Here is an 18,940-nt window from a genome sequence, read left to right as displayed (position 1 = left end):
GTATTAGTGATCATGAAGCTGTTTTAGAGGTAATTAAAAATAAATGTGATGGAAAGGAAGATATTAAAATTAGGACTATTAGGCAGTACCATATGGCTGATTAAACAGGCATGAGGGAGTTTTTATTAAGTAACTATGATCGGTGGAAAACGGTAAATAAAAATTTAAAGATCCACTATATTATAACACAGAAGTAAAGAGACTAAGAAGGAGGTGCAGGTTGGAAAGAAATAGAGTTAGAAATGGCTGTGGAAGTAAGGAGAAATTGAAGGAACTTACTAGGAAAATGAATCTACGAAAGAAGTCAGCTAAGGATAACATGATGGCAATCATAATTGGCGGTCACACAAATTTTTATGAAAACGGAAGGGTATGTATAGGTACTTTAAGGCAGAAATAGGTTCCATGAAGGACATTCCAGGAATCATTAATGAACGAGGGGAGTGTGTATGCAAGGATCTTCAAAAGGCAGAAGTATTCAGTCAGCAGTATTTAAAGATTGCTGGTTACAAGGATAATATCCAGATAGAGGAGGTGACTAATACTAAAGAAGTATTAAAATTTACCTATGACAGCAATGACATTTACATTAAGATACAAAAGTTGAAAAATGAAAAGCAGCTGGAATTGATAAGGTTTCAGGGGATGTACTAAGAACAATGGGTTGGTATATAGTAACATATCTGAAGTACTTGTTTGATTATTGTTTGCAAGAAGGAACTTTACCAAATGAATGGAGAGTTGCTATAGTAGCCCCTGTATATAAAGGAAAGGGTGATAGACATACAGCTGAAAATTACAGGTCAGTCAGTTTGACATGCATTGCATGTAAGCTTTGGGAAAGCATTCTTTCTGATTATAATAAGACATGTTTGCAAAATTAATAACTGGTTTGATAGAAGGCAGTTTGTGATTCCAGCAAGATATAGCAGATATCCTGGATTCAGGAGGTCAATTGGTCTGTATCGCGATTGGCTAAGGCATTTGATACAGTATATCATGGGAGACTACTGGCAAAAATGAGTGCAATTGGACTTTACAAATGAGTGACTGAATGGGTGGCTCTGTTTCTAGAAAATAGTACTCAGAGAATTTGAGTAGGTGAAGCTTTATCTGTCCCTATAATAATTAAGAGGGGAATTCCTCAAGGCATTATTATTGGACCTTTATATTTTCTTATATATATATGCATGATATTTATAAAGAAGTGGAATCAGAGATATGGCTTTTTGCAGATGTTTTTCTGTACAGAATAATAAATAAGTTAAAAGTTTGTGAGCAACTGGAAAATGACCTTAATTATGTTGTGAGATAGACAGTAGACAATGGTATGATGATAAACAGGGATAAAAGTCAGGTTGTGAATTTCACAAATAAGTCCTCTCAGTTTGAATTACTGCGTTGATGGGGTGAAAGTTCCCTTTGGGTATCATTGTAAATACCTTGGTATTAATATAAGGAAAGATCTTCATTGTGGTAATCACATAAATATGATTATAAATAAAGGGTACAGATCTCTGCACATGGTTATGAGGGTATTTAGGGGTTGCAGTAAGGATGTATAGGAGAGATCATATTTGTCTCTGGTGAGACCCCAACTAGAGTATGGTTCCAGTGTATGGGACCCTCACCAGGATTACTTGATTCAGGAACTGGAAAAAAACCAAAGAAAAGCAGCTCGATTTGTTCTGGATGATTTCCGACAAAAGAGTAGCGTTACAATGTTGCAAATTTTGGGCTGGAAGGACTTGGGAGAAAGGAGACGAGCTGTTCAACTAAGTGGTATGTTGATAAAGATGTTGATTACCATAGGGAATCTGAAATACTTGTCCTGAATGAGTAAATTTATAATACCAATATAAATGGTCTGTTATTGGACATTATAAATTTTCCAGCTAACTCATTTCTGGTTGCCAGCTTTTTGCCCTCGTGTGTTAGGTTGGGCTCATCAGTTCGTACCTAGCACACCTACCAAGACGCTGGGTAGTGCATACCGTAAAGAAACAAAGTCTCTCATAGTGCATTGGCACTGCTAATGGCTCCAAGTAACCTACGCAGTGGCCTCCATGGTGTGCACTACCCAGTGTCTTGATAGGTGTGCTAGGTACCAACTGATGAGCCTAACCTAGCACACGAGAGCGAAACGCTGGCAACCAGTAATGCGTTAGCTGGAAAATTGATAATGTCCAATAACGGACCATTTATATTGGTATTATAAATTCACTCATTCGGGACAAATATTTCAGATTCCCTATGGGAATCAACATCTATATCATCTGACGGCCAAGCAGGCATCAGTTTTTGGTAAAGAGACAAAGTCTCTCATAGTGTATTGGCACTGCCAGTGGCTCCAAGTAGCCTATGCTGTGGCCTCCACGGTATGCACTAGCCAGCGTCTTGGTAGGTGTGCTAGGTACCAACTGATGAGCCCAACCTAGCACACGAGGGCGAAATGCTGGCAACCAGGAATGCGTTAGCTGGAAAATTTATAATGTCCAATAACGGACCATTTATATTGGTATTATAAGTGGTATGTTCTGAGTTGTCAATGGAGAGATGGCGTGGGAGGACATCAGTAGTTTGAGTGGTGTCTTTAAAAGTAGGAAAGATCATAATATGAAGATAAAGTTGGAATTCAAGAGGACAAATTGGGGCAAATATTGGTTTATACGAAGGGGAGTTAGGGATTGGAATAACTTACCAAGGGAAATGTTCAATAAATTTTCAATTTCTTTGCAATCATTTAAGAAAAGGCTAGGAAAACAACAGATAGGGAATCTGCCACCTGGGCGACTGCCCTAAATGCAGATCAGTAGTGATTGATTGATTGATTGATTGATTGATTGATTGAAAATGCAACAACCCGGTCTAAAACCATACTGAATTAGTTAAAATAGTTAAGCTCATGGTACATTGTGTATTGACCAATAACTTCAGGGGATAGTAGATCCCTGTAGATAGACAGTAGGCAATGGTATATATCAGGGCTGGCCACGACGAGGCTCGCGAGCTGCATGCGGCTCTTGAGTCAGTCTTGTGCGGCTCTTGACACCAACCGTAGAGTATACTTAAATGATATAATTAATGGAATCTAACGACATCTCGCGGCTGGCGGCAGTCAGTAGCAGTGATGTGCGGCTTAACGTTGTTAGCGCTGTAGGTCAGTGGTAAGACATGGAAGGTGAAGATAGTTCCGGCACCTTCCATTTGATAGTTCATTGAGCGGGAGTGTGTGTCAGACGTCAGTGAGTCACTGTCGTGAGGTGAAGCCAGTCGCGTTCACGTATAGGCAGTAGCGAGTGTCGAAACTTTTCTGTGTGCAGTTGCGATGCTGTCTAAGAAGCGTAAATATGAAGAGGAGAATCGAGCTTTCAGTACCAACTGGGAGGAAGAATTCATTTTTGTAGAAAGAAACGGTAAGCCAATGGGTCTTTTGTGTGAATTAACTTTGTCACAGTTCAAGGCCAGTAATCTAAAACGCCACCATGACACTAACCACAGCGGTTTCAACAAAAATTTTCCTGTTGGCTCTCAGTTAAGGAAAACCAAACTGAAATCACTAAAAGGAAAAACTTCATGTTCAGAGTAGGGTTATGTCATTTTTTACCAAGGAAGCAGATTTGACAACTGAAGCTGGCTTCATCTTGGCTTTTAATATTGCAAAAGCAAAAAAGCCTTACATAGAGGGGGAGTTTATTAAGAAGAACATGGCACAAGTTATTTCTGTTTTAGAACCCGAAAATAAGAAAATGCAGAAACTGATCAATGAAATGCCCGCTGCTAGACACACAATAGCTCTCTAGTTTCTGTTATTAGTGTGGACATGTTAAATAATTTACAAAAAAATCTAAGCGAGTGCTCAGCAGTAAGTCTGGCTCCGGACGAGTCTACTGATATCAAAGATAAGGTATGTGTCAAAGGACTTGCAGGTGGTGGAAGAACTTTTAGACCTGGTTACTTTGAAGGATACTACTCATGGTTGTGACATTAAAGAAGCCCTGGATGATATTTTACAGAAAACTCAGTGCCTATCGGTAATATTGTCAGCATTGCTACCGATGGTGCACAATCTATGACTGGCACGCAACAAGGGCTTATTGGGCTTTTAAATGCCTGTACATTGTATTATTCACAGAGAACATTTGGCAGCAAAATATTTTCAGTACCCGCATATTATGCAGGTAGTTTTAAAAATTGTGAACTGTATTCGCTTTTGAGCCAAAACACACCGACAGTTTAAATCTTTTATAGAAGATATGTACAATGATGAGCTTCCTAATGATGTATCTTAGTACAGCTTAGTAAGATGGCTATCAGTAAGCAATGTTCTCACTCTACCGAGCTCGGTAGGTGCAGTCGCTTACGTGCGGCCAGTATCCAGTAATCGGGAGATAGTGGGTTCGAACCCCACTGTCGGCAGCCCTGAAGATGGTTTTCCATAGTTTCCCATTTTCACACCAGGCAAATGCTGGGGTTGTATCTTAATTAAGGCCACGGCCGCTTCCTTCCCATTCCTAGGCCCTTCCGATCCCATCGTCGCCATAAGACCTATCTGTGACGGTGCGACGTAAAGCAAATAGCAAAAAAAAAAAAAAAAAAAAAAAAAAAGCAATGATCTCGACAGATTTTTTTAATTACTTGATGCAATCAAATAGTTTATAAAAGGAAAATCATTCTCTGAACTTAATGACCCCCAGTGGTTGTTAGATTTGGATTTTCTTTCAGATGTGGTCCAGCATTTAAAAACGCTAAACATATCTTTACAAGGAAGATAGTGCTTTGAGCGGGAGAATGTGTCAGTGAGCCAGTGTAGTGATATGAAGCCAGTCGCGTTCACACGCAAAGATATTTCTGAATTGGCCCAGACTGTATTTAGCTTTCATAGCAAGTTGAAGCTTTTCGGGAAAGACCTTCAGACTAAGGTTTGAAGAAAATTACTGAAAGCCTTCCTGACGTTCAGGTGGAAACTGAAGATTGCATTAGTAAAATGTCTGGCCTTGCTGAAGAAATTAATGGCAGATTTAATTATTTGAGATCACTTGAACCTTTTTAATTCCTGGAAAATTTTCTTTCTGTTGATGTTGTGGGCGATGGCAGTCCTGTTTCATCACCAATAACAAAGGATACAGCAGCTGTAGAGTTGGAGCTACAAGAACTGCAAGAGGACAAAGGACTAAAAGGACTCAAACAAAGTGGCATTTCCACCATAGAATTTTCGAAGAATGCTCCAGAAGAAAAATACACACTAACAAAACAGTGTGCCAATCTCAATCTTTGGGACTACTTATGCGTGTGAATCACTGTACAATTATATTCATTAAATCCACATATCGATCTGAACGAACTGATGAAAATTTAAGTGAACTTGTGCGTACTGCGCTTACCAATTATCAGCCAGATTTCAAAAAAACTAACAGCAAAAATGAGCACTCAAAAAAAGCACTTCTCAAAAATAAAATCTCATTCCTTGATGTTTACCTGAAAACTAATGTTCTGTGTAATGTAGAAAATATATGTTCCTTCATTTGTTACAAAATGAAAAACGTGTGTTCATTTTATAAACCATTTTCTAAACATGCTCTCAGTTTTTTATCTCCTAAATTTGCGGCTCCCAGAAGTAAGGTTAGTGGCCACCCCTGGTATATATGATGATAAACGGGGTTAAAAGTCAGGTTGTGAGTTTACAAATAAGAAACGTCCTCTCAGTTTTAATTACTGCGTTTATGGGTTGATGCCAATATGCAAAATGTCATGAATGGGCAGTCTTTTAACTCATAACAATGAAGAAACATCTTAGTACAAAGTCTTTTACTCATAAAAACGAATAAACATCTTGCTTAGTACAATTTAGGTTAATTTTTAATCATCATATTTGCTTTAGGATGCATGTGTATAATATTCTATGTATTAAATCAAATTATAAGTTGGGGTAGACTATATGAACTTGTTAAAATCGACAGTTTCTCTTGATATAGGCCTACATGGGTGGAGATTTCTTTTTGTAAGTTGATATTCGTTTTCCTTAAATTGTGATTTGAAGAAAAAAGCTGCCGGGTTGAGTAGCTCGGTGCTCAAATACGTCAGCCTCATTTCAGTATATTTACTGGCACGTAAAATAACTTCTGCGGGACACAATTCCAGCACCTTGTCGTCTCCAAAACTGTGCAAGTAGTTAGTGGGACATAAGACCAACAGCATCCTCGCTTCATTATTACTAGCACATACCCGAGGTTTCGCGTTTATTAATTTAACTGTTAGATGTTTTTGACCCATGTATTTATTTTTTAAAATTTAGTAATGCACATCGTTTTTAAATAAATTGTATGAAGTACATTATTTTATTTTTAATTTCACCCCTTCTAACCCCCATGCCTATGGTGACCAAACTTCGACTAAAGTGATATCTGAAGTTTCCTATTCATCTTAGCAATCCCGATAACCATGGATTCTACAGTAATATTGGTCATTTTCTGTTATTTTTATATTTCACTCACTTTCTTCTCCTGCCCCTTGGGGTGTCTTACCCCACAGTACTTTCTTTCCAGATAGTAAGTATTATGTGTACCAAGTTTGGTTGAGAGCTGTGTTGGAACAGACACAGTGCACACTTACATCTGTAATCTTTGTCATTTTGGACATTTTCTTTTTCACCCCTTCTCATCCCCCTCCCCCCAAGCCCAATAGGAGCTGAACTTGAACATAAATGATATCTGGAAGAGTCACTATTCATTTCAGCAACACCGAAAACTATGGATTCGACACTATTTTCAATTATTTTTATAACTCACCCCCTCCCAACACCCCCAACCCCTAGGGGTTCTAAGGGTGTCTGATTCAGAAACTTTCTCAGGCATACACACAACTCGTCAAACTTTCATCGCAGTCGGATGAATGGTATAGGAACACATACGGGACAAACAAAGATACATTCATTTTTATATACACAGATTATTATTATTATTGTTATTAGATGGCCTGTCATGTGGTCAGCATGTGGACATCTGCGGCTTTTGTAACCAGGTCTGCTGCAATTTGTATTCAACAACTCCTCAGTTGGTCTCACGAGGTATTTGTATTTGGGTTTCGGGTCACATCGCTGTAAGCTTTCATTAGGAAGATTGTGGGTTCGAATTCCACTCTCAGCAACTCTGCAGATGGTTTTACCGAGTAAGTGGTTGTACAGTTTAGGTCATGTAGTGTGCGGCTTGCATTCAGGAAATAGTGGGTTCGAACCCCACTGTCGGCAGCCCTGATGATCTGTCTGCAGACGAACAAGAGCAGAGAATCTCGTGGACAAGGAAATTGGACAGAAGTACATGGATACGATTATTGAAAGGTCCAGAGAATAGACTGGTTCAGGCTATAGAAAGAGGTGGCATATAGGGTTAGTTAAATGACGCTTAAGGAGGTGGAAAGGATGGTAAATAAACTCCATTATCATAAAGCAGCAAGAATAGACAAAATTAGACCTGGAATGGTGAAATGGAGTGGGAAGGCTGGGATGAAATTGCTACACAGAGTAATAGCATTACGGGTAGCAAGTAGAGACCCTCTTTGAGGCAGCTTTACTGCAGGGTGTAGCGACCCTGCCGACATGAGTCCCAGATCACACTGACCCACTGTGAAGCAATTGTTTACCTAGCATTTCAAAGAACTTGGAAATTTATCAAACATTCAAAAACATTTGAAAGCAATCTATTTCATTTTCCTCTTCTGCTGACTTTCTAGGTCTACCACAATTGAGACATTTTCTGTCAGCGAGAACTTCACTACCCTTTAGTAGTCCTCTACTTCATCTACAAGGTAGCCAATTAATTTAGTGTACTCTTATTAATTCCCGAGTAATGGGCTGCCTCTTCCATCATCTCCATATACCAAAGTCCATCTTCTCCACTGCAGATTTCGTAGAGGTTTTCACTCGTAACGGCCAACTGGGAACCTTTTTTCTTAAAACATATTACCAATTTAGAGTTCTTTATAACAGGAGGCAACACATTATAATCCCTAAACATTGATGATTCTATGCCTTTCACTCCATACTTTACTGAATTAGAGTGAGAGGGATATATCCTTAACGATCCTCTAGTTTCATATCCATGAATTTCACTAAAAGGGAGAAGTTAACAGTAGAATGGATTAATTTCCTGTCTAGCTTATACATAAAGACTGCTGATGAAAATGCAATTTGTTTATGGAATAGCAGAATATTTGACTCTGAAAAACTTCATGAGACGGTTTGAGAAAGGGGAATCCATTCATGATTTTGATGGCTCTTTTTTGTAGGATTTCCAAATTATTAATATAATCTTTCCTACACCTTCCCCAAATAAAGCTTGTGTATGTTAGATGTGGGTGGATCATTGCATAATACATATACTTCAGTTGTTGATGAGAAAAATTACTATATCTTAATCTGTGCATTATTCCTATCAAAGGGGTAATTTTGCTGATTACATAATCAATATGGCTTTTCCAGGAAAGTGTTGAGTCTAATATTATACCAAGATACTTAGCTGAGTTGACTCGCTCTATTACTTGGTCCTTTAGGGTAACAGTATTAGCCGCTGTGATCTTATGGGCTGTTTTATGAAAGATTAAGTATTTTGTGTTAGTCACATTTATGATCATTTTTTGAGATAAAGCCCAGTTCTATAACTTGTTCAAGTCACAATTTATATCTTCCATAATTTGCGTTTCACATAATCCTATGTAAGTTATTAAGATGTCGTCGGCAAATACTTTACATTTTCCCTTTAGTGTTAAAGATTGTAAGTCATTAATATAAATCAAAATTAGAATAGGACCTAGTACTGTGCCCTGCGGTACTCCCGTTTTTGTTTGCTGCTTAGAACTTTTAGTATCATTAATCATCACATATTGTGTTCGGTTTGATAAATAATTTTGGAACCATTTGTGTGCTAAACCCCTAATTTCTGCTAATTTTAACTTGTTCAGAAGTATTTTGTGGTCAACTAGGTCAAATGCATTTTTAAGATCTATGAGTAGCCCCGCTGCTAATTTATTTTCATCTAAGGTCTTTTGAACATCTACTACTGTATCAAATACAGCATTATCAGTTCCTCTATTTGGGAGAAACCCATATTGATTATTGGAAAAGTAATTAGTTTTACACATAAAATTTACCAATCTAATTTTTACTACCATTTCTATGAGTTTTCCAATTGCAGATAATATACTAATTGGCCTGTAATTGGATGGATCTGTGTTATCTCAGGATTTAAAGATAGGTACAATTCTGGCACATTTGAGTAATTGGGGTTTTTCTCCACTGAGAATTGAACGGTTAATAATTTCCACAATATATGGCACTAAACTTTCAACACAGGTTTTTAACATGACATTGGTTATTTTATCTTCTGTTAAATTATTTTTATTTTTTAGAGAAGTGATAATTTTGAGCACTTCACATTCATCAGTTGGAGACATGAAAATACTATTAGTTTGACTTTCAGCTGTTGTACTGCCATGAACTTGCTCACCTTCAGGAAGTCCTTTTCTTATATATTCAGCTACGTTAACATATAGTTCATTTAGATTATTGCATATGTCCTCTGTGTTTATAATGCTGACATCATTTACCACCAGATGGCTGATTTCATGTTTATATCCAAGCTTCCTATTACGGACATAGGTAGCGGAGCTAAAGTGCAAGATATCAAAGTCTTTCCAAGTGAATGTCTTGAATGTGATCAGTCAATCAATCAATCAATAATGGTCTGCATTTGTTTCCTAGCATTTTCTTAAATAATTTCAAAGAAATTGGAAATTTATTGAACATCTCCCTTGGTAAGTTATTCCAATCCCTGACTCTCCTTCCTATAAACAAATATTTGCCCCAATTTGCCCTCTTGAATTCCAATTTTATCTTCATATTGTGATCTTTCCTACTTTTAAAAACACCACTCAAACTTGTTCGTCTACTAATGTCATTCCAGGCCATCTCTCCGCTGACAGCTTGGAACATACCACTTATGATATAGATGTTGATTCCCATAGCTATTTACATAGATATTCCCATACATATTTATTTACAATCCCATTTATGTGATTACCCCAATGAAGATCTTTCCTTATATTAACACCTAGATAATTACAATGATCCCCAAAAGGAACTTTCACCCTATCACCACAGTAATTAAAACTGAGAGGACTTTTCTTATTTGTGAAACTCACAACCTGATTTTTAATCCCGTTTATCATCATACCATTGCCTGCTGTCCATCTCACAATATTATCAAGGTCATTTTGCAGTTGCTCACAATCTTGTAACATTTATTACTCTGTACAGGATAATATCATCCGCAAAACCCTTATCACTGATTCCACTTCTTTACTCATATCATTTATATATATAAGAAAATTATAAAGGTCCAATAATACTGCCTTGATGAATTCCCTCCTTAATTATTACAGGATCAGATAAAGCCTTGCCTGCTCTAATTCTCTGAGATCTACTTTCTAGAAATATAGCAACCCATTCAGTCACTCTTTTGTCTAGTCCAATTGCACTCATTTTTGCTGGTAGTCTCCCATGATCCAACCTATCAAATGCTTTAGACAGGTCAATCGCGATACAGTCCATTTGTCTTTGTGGATCAAAGATATCTGCTATATCTTGCTGGAATCCTAAACTCGAACTGTCTTTTATAGAACCAGTTATTAATTTTGCAAACATGTCTAATATAATCAGAAAGAATGCCTTCCCAAAGCTTACATGCAATGCACGTCAAACTTACTGGCCTGTAATTTTCAGCTTTATGTCTACCACCCTTTTCTTTATATACAGGGGCTACTATAGCAACTCGCCATTCATTTGGTATAGCTCCTTCATGCAAACAATAATCAAAAAAGTACTTCATATATGGTACAATATCCCATCCAATTGTCTTTAGTATATCCCCAGAAATCTTATCCATTCCAGCCGATTTTCTAGTTTTCAACTTTTTTACCTGATTGTAAATTACATCATCAACTTCTTGTGGCAATTCACAAGTACGAGAAGGAAACCTAAGGTTAAGAACTAGAAAGTAGAGGAATGGGATAACAAGTAACAGTTTCAAGAGAGGAAAAACAAAGAAAAAAAGAAACAACTACCAGTTTCTGAACCAAAAAGTGGTAATGAAGAATGGGACAACATGAAGAATGTTCTAGTAAGCAGTGCTGTTGAGCTATGTGGTAAAACACACACTAGAGTTAATGTAAAGAGAACTTCATAGTGGAACAACCGAGTAAAGAAGGCAATACAGAAGAGAAATGCAGCCAGGAGTGACAGGGATAGAGCTAAACTCAGTAACTGAAGACACAATGAAGAAACTTGAACAAGACAGAAAATTACAGGTCAAATGAATTGTTTGTGAGGAAAAAGAAAGGTACTGGGATGAATTTACTCACAAACTGGAGGAAGACTCGAAAGATAAGATGAAGATATTATATGGCATTGTGGAGAGTAAGAGAAATGACAAGGAAGACATTAGAGCTATAGAGACTGCTGATGGACAGATAGCAAGGCATGTTCAAGACATCAGGAATGTCATGAAAGTACATTTTGATAATATTTTGAATGGATCTGTAAACTTAGAATCTGGTGATTGGTCAGGAATAACTGGAAATGATGTACTGATAACTTGGAATGAGCACTACACCAGATGAACAGTGGTAAATCAGACGGAATGGACAAAGTCACGGCTGATATAATGAAAGCAGCAGAACAGCCTGTCTGGTGGCCATGATCATTTAGCCATCAAGTCTATAAAGGTCTGACACTGTGGTTAATTGTTTCGGGTCCCATTGGTTGAAAAAACATTCACCATCAGAATGTTAGCCAGCAGGGTATGGGAGGTGGTGGTACAGTAGATTGCATGCCAAAAGCCTGGATTCAGTTCCAAACCACTCTCCAGTGTTTATATGGAGGGAGGGCATATGATGCTGTTGACGGTAATTCGTCCATTGGATGGGATGTAAAGCTTTGAGCAGATGCCTTGGTGTTATTCAACAGGAGTAGGCTACGCGCTAACACCAGGTTTCACCCTCTCCCTGTCTCATTATCACACATCCAGATGCACCACTTTACAATGGTGAAAGAATGAGTGTATTCTCCTTATTCAATACATTATATATTCCATCATTAGACGGAGTAATCAGATTCAAACATGTTTCGGCTCGTTTGAGCCATCTTCAGTGAAGAAATAGGGTGGGGGGTGAAATAATTTACATAATATAAGCTAAAAAATGTCACAAAAAAACAGAGAGCCTAGACAAAAACTAAATTAGCACAACGTACAATATTTACATCATCATGTGGAGCAAAAAACAACTCACTGCGACAGAATTCAGTGAACTAGGGGTTAATACAACAACATAACTGTGTTAACCTAAGAAGAAAAGAAATGAAAACAAATGATACAGATGGAAATGAACAATAAGTGTGCATAGTGAGGTTGCAGACCTCTACATTGATTTTGTAACAATACAAAACAGGATGAAATCACTGTTGAAAATTCAGGCAGAAAATCTATCTTTGTAGAAACTCATCACATGGAATTGGCTAGGAGGGGAGCGGGAGTGAAAAAGTTTGAGAAACCAAGCCTGACATAACATGCCGGCAAAAAGCCTGTGACAAGGAGAAACACCGATGAAATTTAAAGCTTTAGAACAGCAGCATTCTCAATATCTTCTCAATCTAGTGGCCCCTTTCTTGATTATCATTTCATAATGTTGGCTGGTTGGTTTACCTTATTATAAAAGGTCAGAGGGCTGCGACATAAAATTGAGAAGCTGTGTTAGGAAGATAACAGATGCATGGTAAACTGTAAGTGACCTAGTGGAAACCGTTAATGTTCCAATCTGTAATGGAAAAGAATGATGAGGTTGTGTGAGAAACTTGGGCTGATAAGTAAAGAGTGTGGAACAGTTGTGTAGAAAGCTTAAACTTACAGTGTTTAGAAGGTGGTTGTCCTCTCAAACGGCCTGGCCTTCTCAAAGTAACGGTCTTGTTAGCGCGATCAAGTCTATTGTTGGTTCAGCTGTGTTTGCAAGGATGGAAGGAGCGGAGGGGGAAGGGGTGGTTCAGGGCTGGTGTGGGGAGGGGGGAGTGGTGGTGAGTTGGAGAGATGGAGGTGGGGCTTGTTTATATTATGGAAATTCTCAGAAATATATGGAATGAATGTTTGAAGTAGAATGTTCTTTTTGTCGTTGACTTCATTTAAATTGTGAGAGGGGTTCATAAACTGATCTAAATCGATGTGGATGCTCTCAAGATTGTTGAGCAAGGTGCCTTTTTGCTCATAAGGCAAGATCTTAAGATCTTTATCTATTGAAGTGTATTCATGGCTGGATGCTTTTTGGTGTTCACTCATAGCTGAAAAACGATTATATTTGAGAGCATTGCAATGTTCGGCATATCTTATGTCAAAATTGCGGCCTCTTTGACCAATATAGCTGGAATTAGAGGATTGGCATTCTAATTTGTAAACTCCGGAGTTCAAATATTTGTTATTAATGTTGTTATTGTTATTGTTGACAGTGTGTGGATTGAAAATGAGTTTGGAGTTGGTGTGGAATGTTCTATATGCTATCTTGACGTTGTGTTTCTTAAAAATATTAGAAATTTGGTAAATGCTAATATTATTGAAAGTGAATGTCTGGCTCCATAGCTAAATGGTTAGCGTGCTGGCCTGTGGTTGCAGGGGTCCCAGGTCTGATTCCCGGCAGAGTCGGGAATTTTAATCTTAATTGGTTAATTTCACTGGCACGGGGGCTGTGTATATGTGTCGTCTTCATCATCATTTCATCCTCATCACGACACGCAGGTCACCTACAAGCGTCAGATCAAAAGACCTGCATCTGGCGAGCGGAACTTGTCCTCGGATACTCCCGGCACTAAAAGCCACACGCCATTTCATTGAAAGTGAATGTGGAAAACTTTTCTTTAGGAGAGGAATCTTTTTCTAGGGTAGTCTTCGGCCTGCTCTTATATCTATTTATGGCAAGATTAACGGCATTCAACACTGGACACACTTTGTAGATGACACGTTTGTTATTTTAGACTCCTGTGTTACTAACAACAGCACAGTACTTGAATTTCTCAATTCCATTGACCCACACATAAAATTCACCATAGAGTCAGAAAACAATAATGCATCTTGCCAATGATATGAGAATGCTCTAAATGATCGATGTAGATATCCGCAAGGATTCCTGAAGCTGGTGACCCCATGGGAAGACCTATCTGTTGGTAAATGACATTATTGAAAGTGAAGAAATTGTTGTTCATAGTAAACTTCAGAATCCGAATAAATCAACTATTTCGCCTATACTTAAATTGCTGAATTTGGTAAGATTGTTCTTGATCAATTGTACGGTGCTGTTAATGGGAACATTAGCATACATGTTAGTAATATCAAAAGAATGAAGAGTGTGGTGTTTGGATAAATTAAAATGTTTAATCTTGTTGCAAAATTCTATGGACAAGCCGAACATGTCCTTGGAAACTCCCAGCACTAAAAGCCATACAATAAGTAAGTAAACAAGCAGCAGGACCATCTGGCATCCAATGTATCAAATTCTCAGTGTAGTGTGGGGTGAAGATCAGGTACATGAAGACTGGTCCAAGAGAGTCATTTTTCAAATATTTTAACAAAGGAAACCATCGAAAGTGTGAGAACTACAGAGGTATTAGACTTCTGTCCACTGGTTTAAAGATTATGGAAAAGATTATCAAAGCTAGACTCTGAACCATATTAGAGCCTATCTGAGAGGAAGAACAAAATGGCTTTAGATGTCACAGGAGTGCTGTAGAACTTATCTTTGCTCATGGAGAAGTACAGGATAAAAATCTATTTGTGGTCTTCTTGGATTTGGAAAAGGGTTTTTACAGTGTTCCAAGAGATGTCATCTGGAGAAGCCTAGAAAAACTAGCCGTATACCAGAATACCTTACTGGCAAGATCAAAATGTTATACAATAAATGCTACAGTTGCAACAGAATTGGTAATGATCATTCAGAATGGTTTGAGACAACTTGGGGAATACAACAGGGAAGTGCTCTTTCACATCTGCTGTTTGTGACAGTCAGATGCTCTAAAGAAGGACTTGGGAAAAAAACTAAAAACTAAATGGAGAGTTAAGGTGTCTACTGATGATGTAGGTATTTGGGGGGATGCAGAAAAGGAGGTACAAGACCAGCTCAAGAAATGGGTAACCTAAAAGTGAGCAAAACAAAACTCATTGCCATAAAAATGAGTAGAGATAAAACTGGTTGCCAAATACATCTTGACGGACATTTATTATTCATTTATAGAATGAGGAGTAATGAATTGGAATCGTTTATCATGGGAAATGTTCAAAAAATTTCCAAGTTCTTTGAAAACCTTTAAAAAACAAACAATTGATAGGGAATTTGCCACCTGGGCGACAGCCCTACATGCAGATCATTGATGATGAATGACAGTACATTACAACAGACCTACATGGATAGACAATGCTGGCGAGAGCCCATTGAACACCACCCTATCTGGCAAGCTGGAAGGTTTCATCATAATGAGTAGGGCCCAGATTTTGATGGAAAGTCATCTTTTTTCTGAGTATTCAGAGACCTTGCTTACTGACAATTATGTGTATTCTACAATAAATATATTAGACATGGGAGGTTTTTAAAGGTCATCAAAATGCATTTGTCCTACATTTTCCAGAATAGTCATTTAGGTCCATTTTAGATCTTTTATAGGTCATTTTTGTTATCAGATAAGGTTAAACATTAATTTTAAAGTTATTTTTTAGTATCTGTGTTTCTAAACTACAAGAAAAAAAAATGTCAGCGTAGTTGTGCAGTGCTCATCTGTTTTTCTTGACCATGCTGTATTTATGTGTACAGTCTGAGTCACTGATTCCTTCATGTGCAAGTGAGTATTGCATCAGTTTCAGATACGAACCCGGGGTAATCCCCTCAGTGCCATATGGCTTGTCTTGACTTTCGCTGTATTAGAAGTGTTGACACATATTACGCAGCTCTGGCCTCTGATCGTTCACTCAGTTAGCTGGCAACTATAGGACTTTTAAGGTGTGTAGGTATGTGAATATTTTTGTGCAGTGCAATATTGAAATGCCAAAACCAAAGCAGTCAACTGCAAGCCGTTTAAAACAGTTTATGTCAGAGTTCGATGAAAACATATTCCCAACTGATGGAACTGCGTTGTTCTGTAGAGTGTGCAAAATTAAAGTCACTGCAGGTAAAAGGTTTACCGTGCAACAACATTTTGGTGCAAAAAATATTTCTAAGGTCTTGAAAATGTGAACAAAAGGAAAATGTCCCAATTACTGGTAAGAGTAACTGCTTCGACATCAAGTCATCTTCCTTTCAGAAAGAATTATGTACATGTTTGTTAGTGCAAATATTCCTCTATAAAAGCTATGCAATCCTAAATTAAGTGATTTCCTTCAATGCCACACTGGTCATACTATTCCAAACGAATCAACCTTGTGTAAAAACTACCTATCAAAATGTTACAAAGACACATTAAACCGAATATGTGAATGTGTGAAGGGGAAAAAAAAATTACATATCAATTGATGACACTACAGATGCAGAGGGACGTTATGTATGTAATGTAGTGATGAAATGAAATGTTGTATGGCTTTTAGTGCCGGGATATCCCAGAACGGGTTCAGCTCGCCAGGAGCAGTTCTTTCTATTTGACATCCGTAGGTGATCTGCGCGCCATGATGAGGATGAAATGATGACGAAGACAGCACATACACCCAGCCCCCGTGCCACTGGAATTAACCAATTAAGGTTAAAATCCCCGATCCGGCCAGGAATCGAAGCCGGGACCCTCTGAACCGAAGGCCAGTACGCTGACCGCTCAGCCAACGAGTAACGTAGTGATAGGGACCCTAGAAACTAATAGCCCTGGGCAAACTTTTCTTCTGACCTCAGAGGTTTTGAAACCAGTTAACCACAGTCAGATATGCAAACTGTAGGATAAATCCATGCTTTAATGTGAATAAATAATGTTATTTGCTTTTATGTCCCACTAACCACTTTTATGTTTTTGGAGATGCCAAGGTGCCAGAATTTAGCCTCACAGGAGTCCTTTTACGTACCAGTAAATCTATCAACATGAGGATGACATATTTGAGCACCTTCAAATACCACCGGACTGAGCCAGGATTGAATCTGCCAAGTTGAGGTCAGAAGGCCAGCGCCTCAACCGTCTGAGCCACTCAGCCTAGCGGAATACAACATGAGAACGTGCTACTCTTCCTAACAGATGCAGTGCCTTACAAGGTAAAGGAAGCAAAAGGTGATGCACATTACTTGTCTGGCTCATGCATTTCGTCGAATTGCGGACGAGGTCAGATTAAAATTTCCAGAAGTAGATAGATCGTTTCCACAGTAAATAATTTTTTTGTCAAAGCATCATCCCGAACTAAGCACCTGTTTCAAAGACAAAGCCCCAGATGTAGCTTAGCCCCCAGCATCAGTTTTAACATGCTGGGGTACCTGGTTGAGTGTATTCATTATACTACTGTGACAGTTTTCAGATAGTAAGAGAAGCAGTGGCTTTGATAAGTCAGGTGGTAAGGCAATTGGGAGTGCACAGGACCTGTTTTCTGATTCTCAAATGGAAGGTAAATTAGCTTGCATAAATTCAATTTTTTCATTTTTGCCAGAAACTGTAACTCGCCTAGAAGAAAGTAGCATGGTATTGAACAAGTCAATAGATTTAGTCAGGAATGCTGAAGAAAGTATAGAAAATGTTTAAGGTGTCAAGCAGAAAATAACATATGAATTGGATAAAAATACAGGGTATCAGACAGTGTGTCAAATAGCCAGTATTCTGTCAGGTGAAGAATTCAGAATTGACTTTTTTGAAGAGGATTTTACCGCCAGTGCCATAATGTTTTTCAAATATGCTCCTGGTATATCAGTGGAAGTAGAGAGAAGTATTAGCCGACAACCACCGTTCCTTCACTTTTGACCCCCTGCGGGTGGGGGACGCACATGTAGAATAAACCCCTGGTATCCCCTGCCTGTCGTAAGAGGCGACTAACAGGGGCCCAAGGGGCTCTCAACTTGGGAGTGTGGATTGGCGACCACGGGGCCCTTAGGTGAGTCTTGGCATTGCTTCCACTTACTGGTGCCAGGCTCCTCACTTTCGTCTATCCTATCCGACCTCCCTTGGTCAACTCTTGTTCTTTTCCGACCCCGACGGTATTAGAGCATTCGAGGCCTAGGAAGTCTTTCATTTTCATGCCCTTTGTGGCCCTTGCCTTTCTTCGTCCGTTACTTCATTTTTCGAAGTGACGGATCCCTTCTTTCTTCTTTTTACTCTCTCTTTACCCCCTGTGGGTGGGGGACGCAGACGAATAATACATCCACGGTATCCCCTGCCTGTTGTGAGAGGCGACTAAAAGGGGCGACCAAGGGATAACTGAATTAGAACCATGAAACTACCTTTGATTCGTACCATCATGCGGGGAATACCATGGGTTGCCTGTACTTGCGAGTAGTACCACTAAATTAGGTACGACATAGGTTTGTGATTAGTAGCAATAAAGAGGCTAGCCAGGGTGTTTCCAGTACCCGTGCGTCGTACCCATGCGAGCAACACCGCGGGTCTGGGCGTAGCCTGTGAGTTGTACCGCTATATGAGCGGCACCATGGGTCTGCGTTGCCTGTGATTAGTACCCACTATGTGAGGAACACCACGGGAGAGTGCAAGTCCCTGTGGTTAGTACACCTAGGTGAGGAACCTTATCGGTTTGCGTTGGCTATGAGTGGCGCCATTGTGTGAGAAACACCATAGGCCTAGGTCTGCGTTCCCTGTACGAAGTGCAATACTTGTGAGTAGTACCATCTTGTGTGGAACACCGTGAGTCTTCACTACTTTTGATTAGTACCCCAACATGACAAATACCAT

Source organism: Anabrus simplex, chromosome 4, assembly GCF_040414725.1.
Source record: "Anabrus simplex isolate iqAnaSimp1 chromosome 4, ASM4041472v1, whole genome shotgun sequence".
NCBI classification, from domain to species: Eukaryota; Metazoa; Arthropoda; class Insecta; order Orthoptera; family Tettigoniidae; genus Anabrus; species Anabrus simplex.
Note: the sequence above shows the minus strand (reverse complement) of the source record.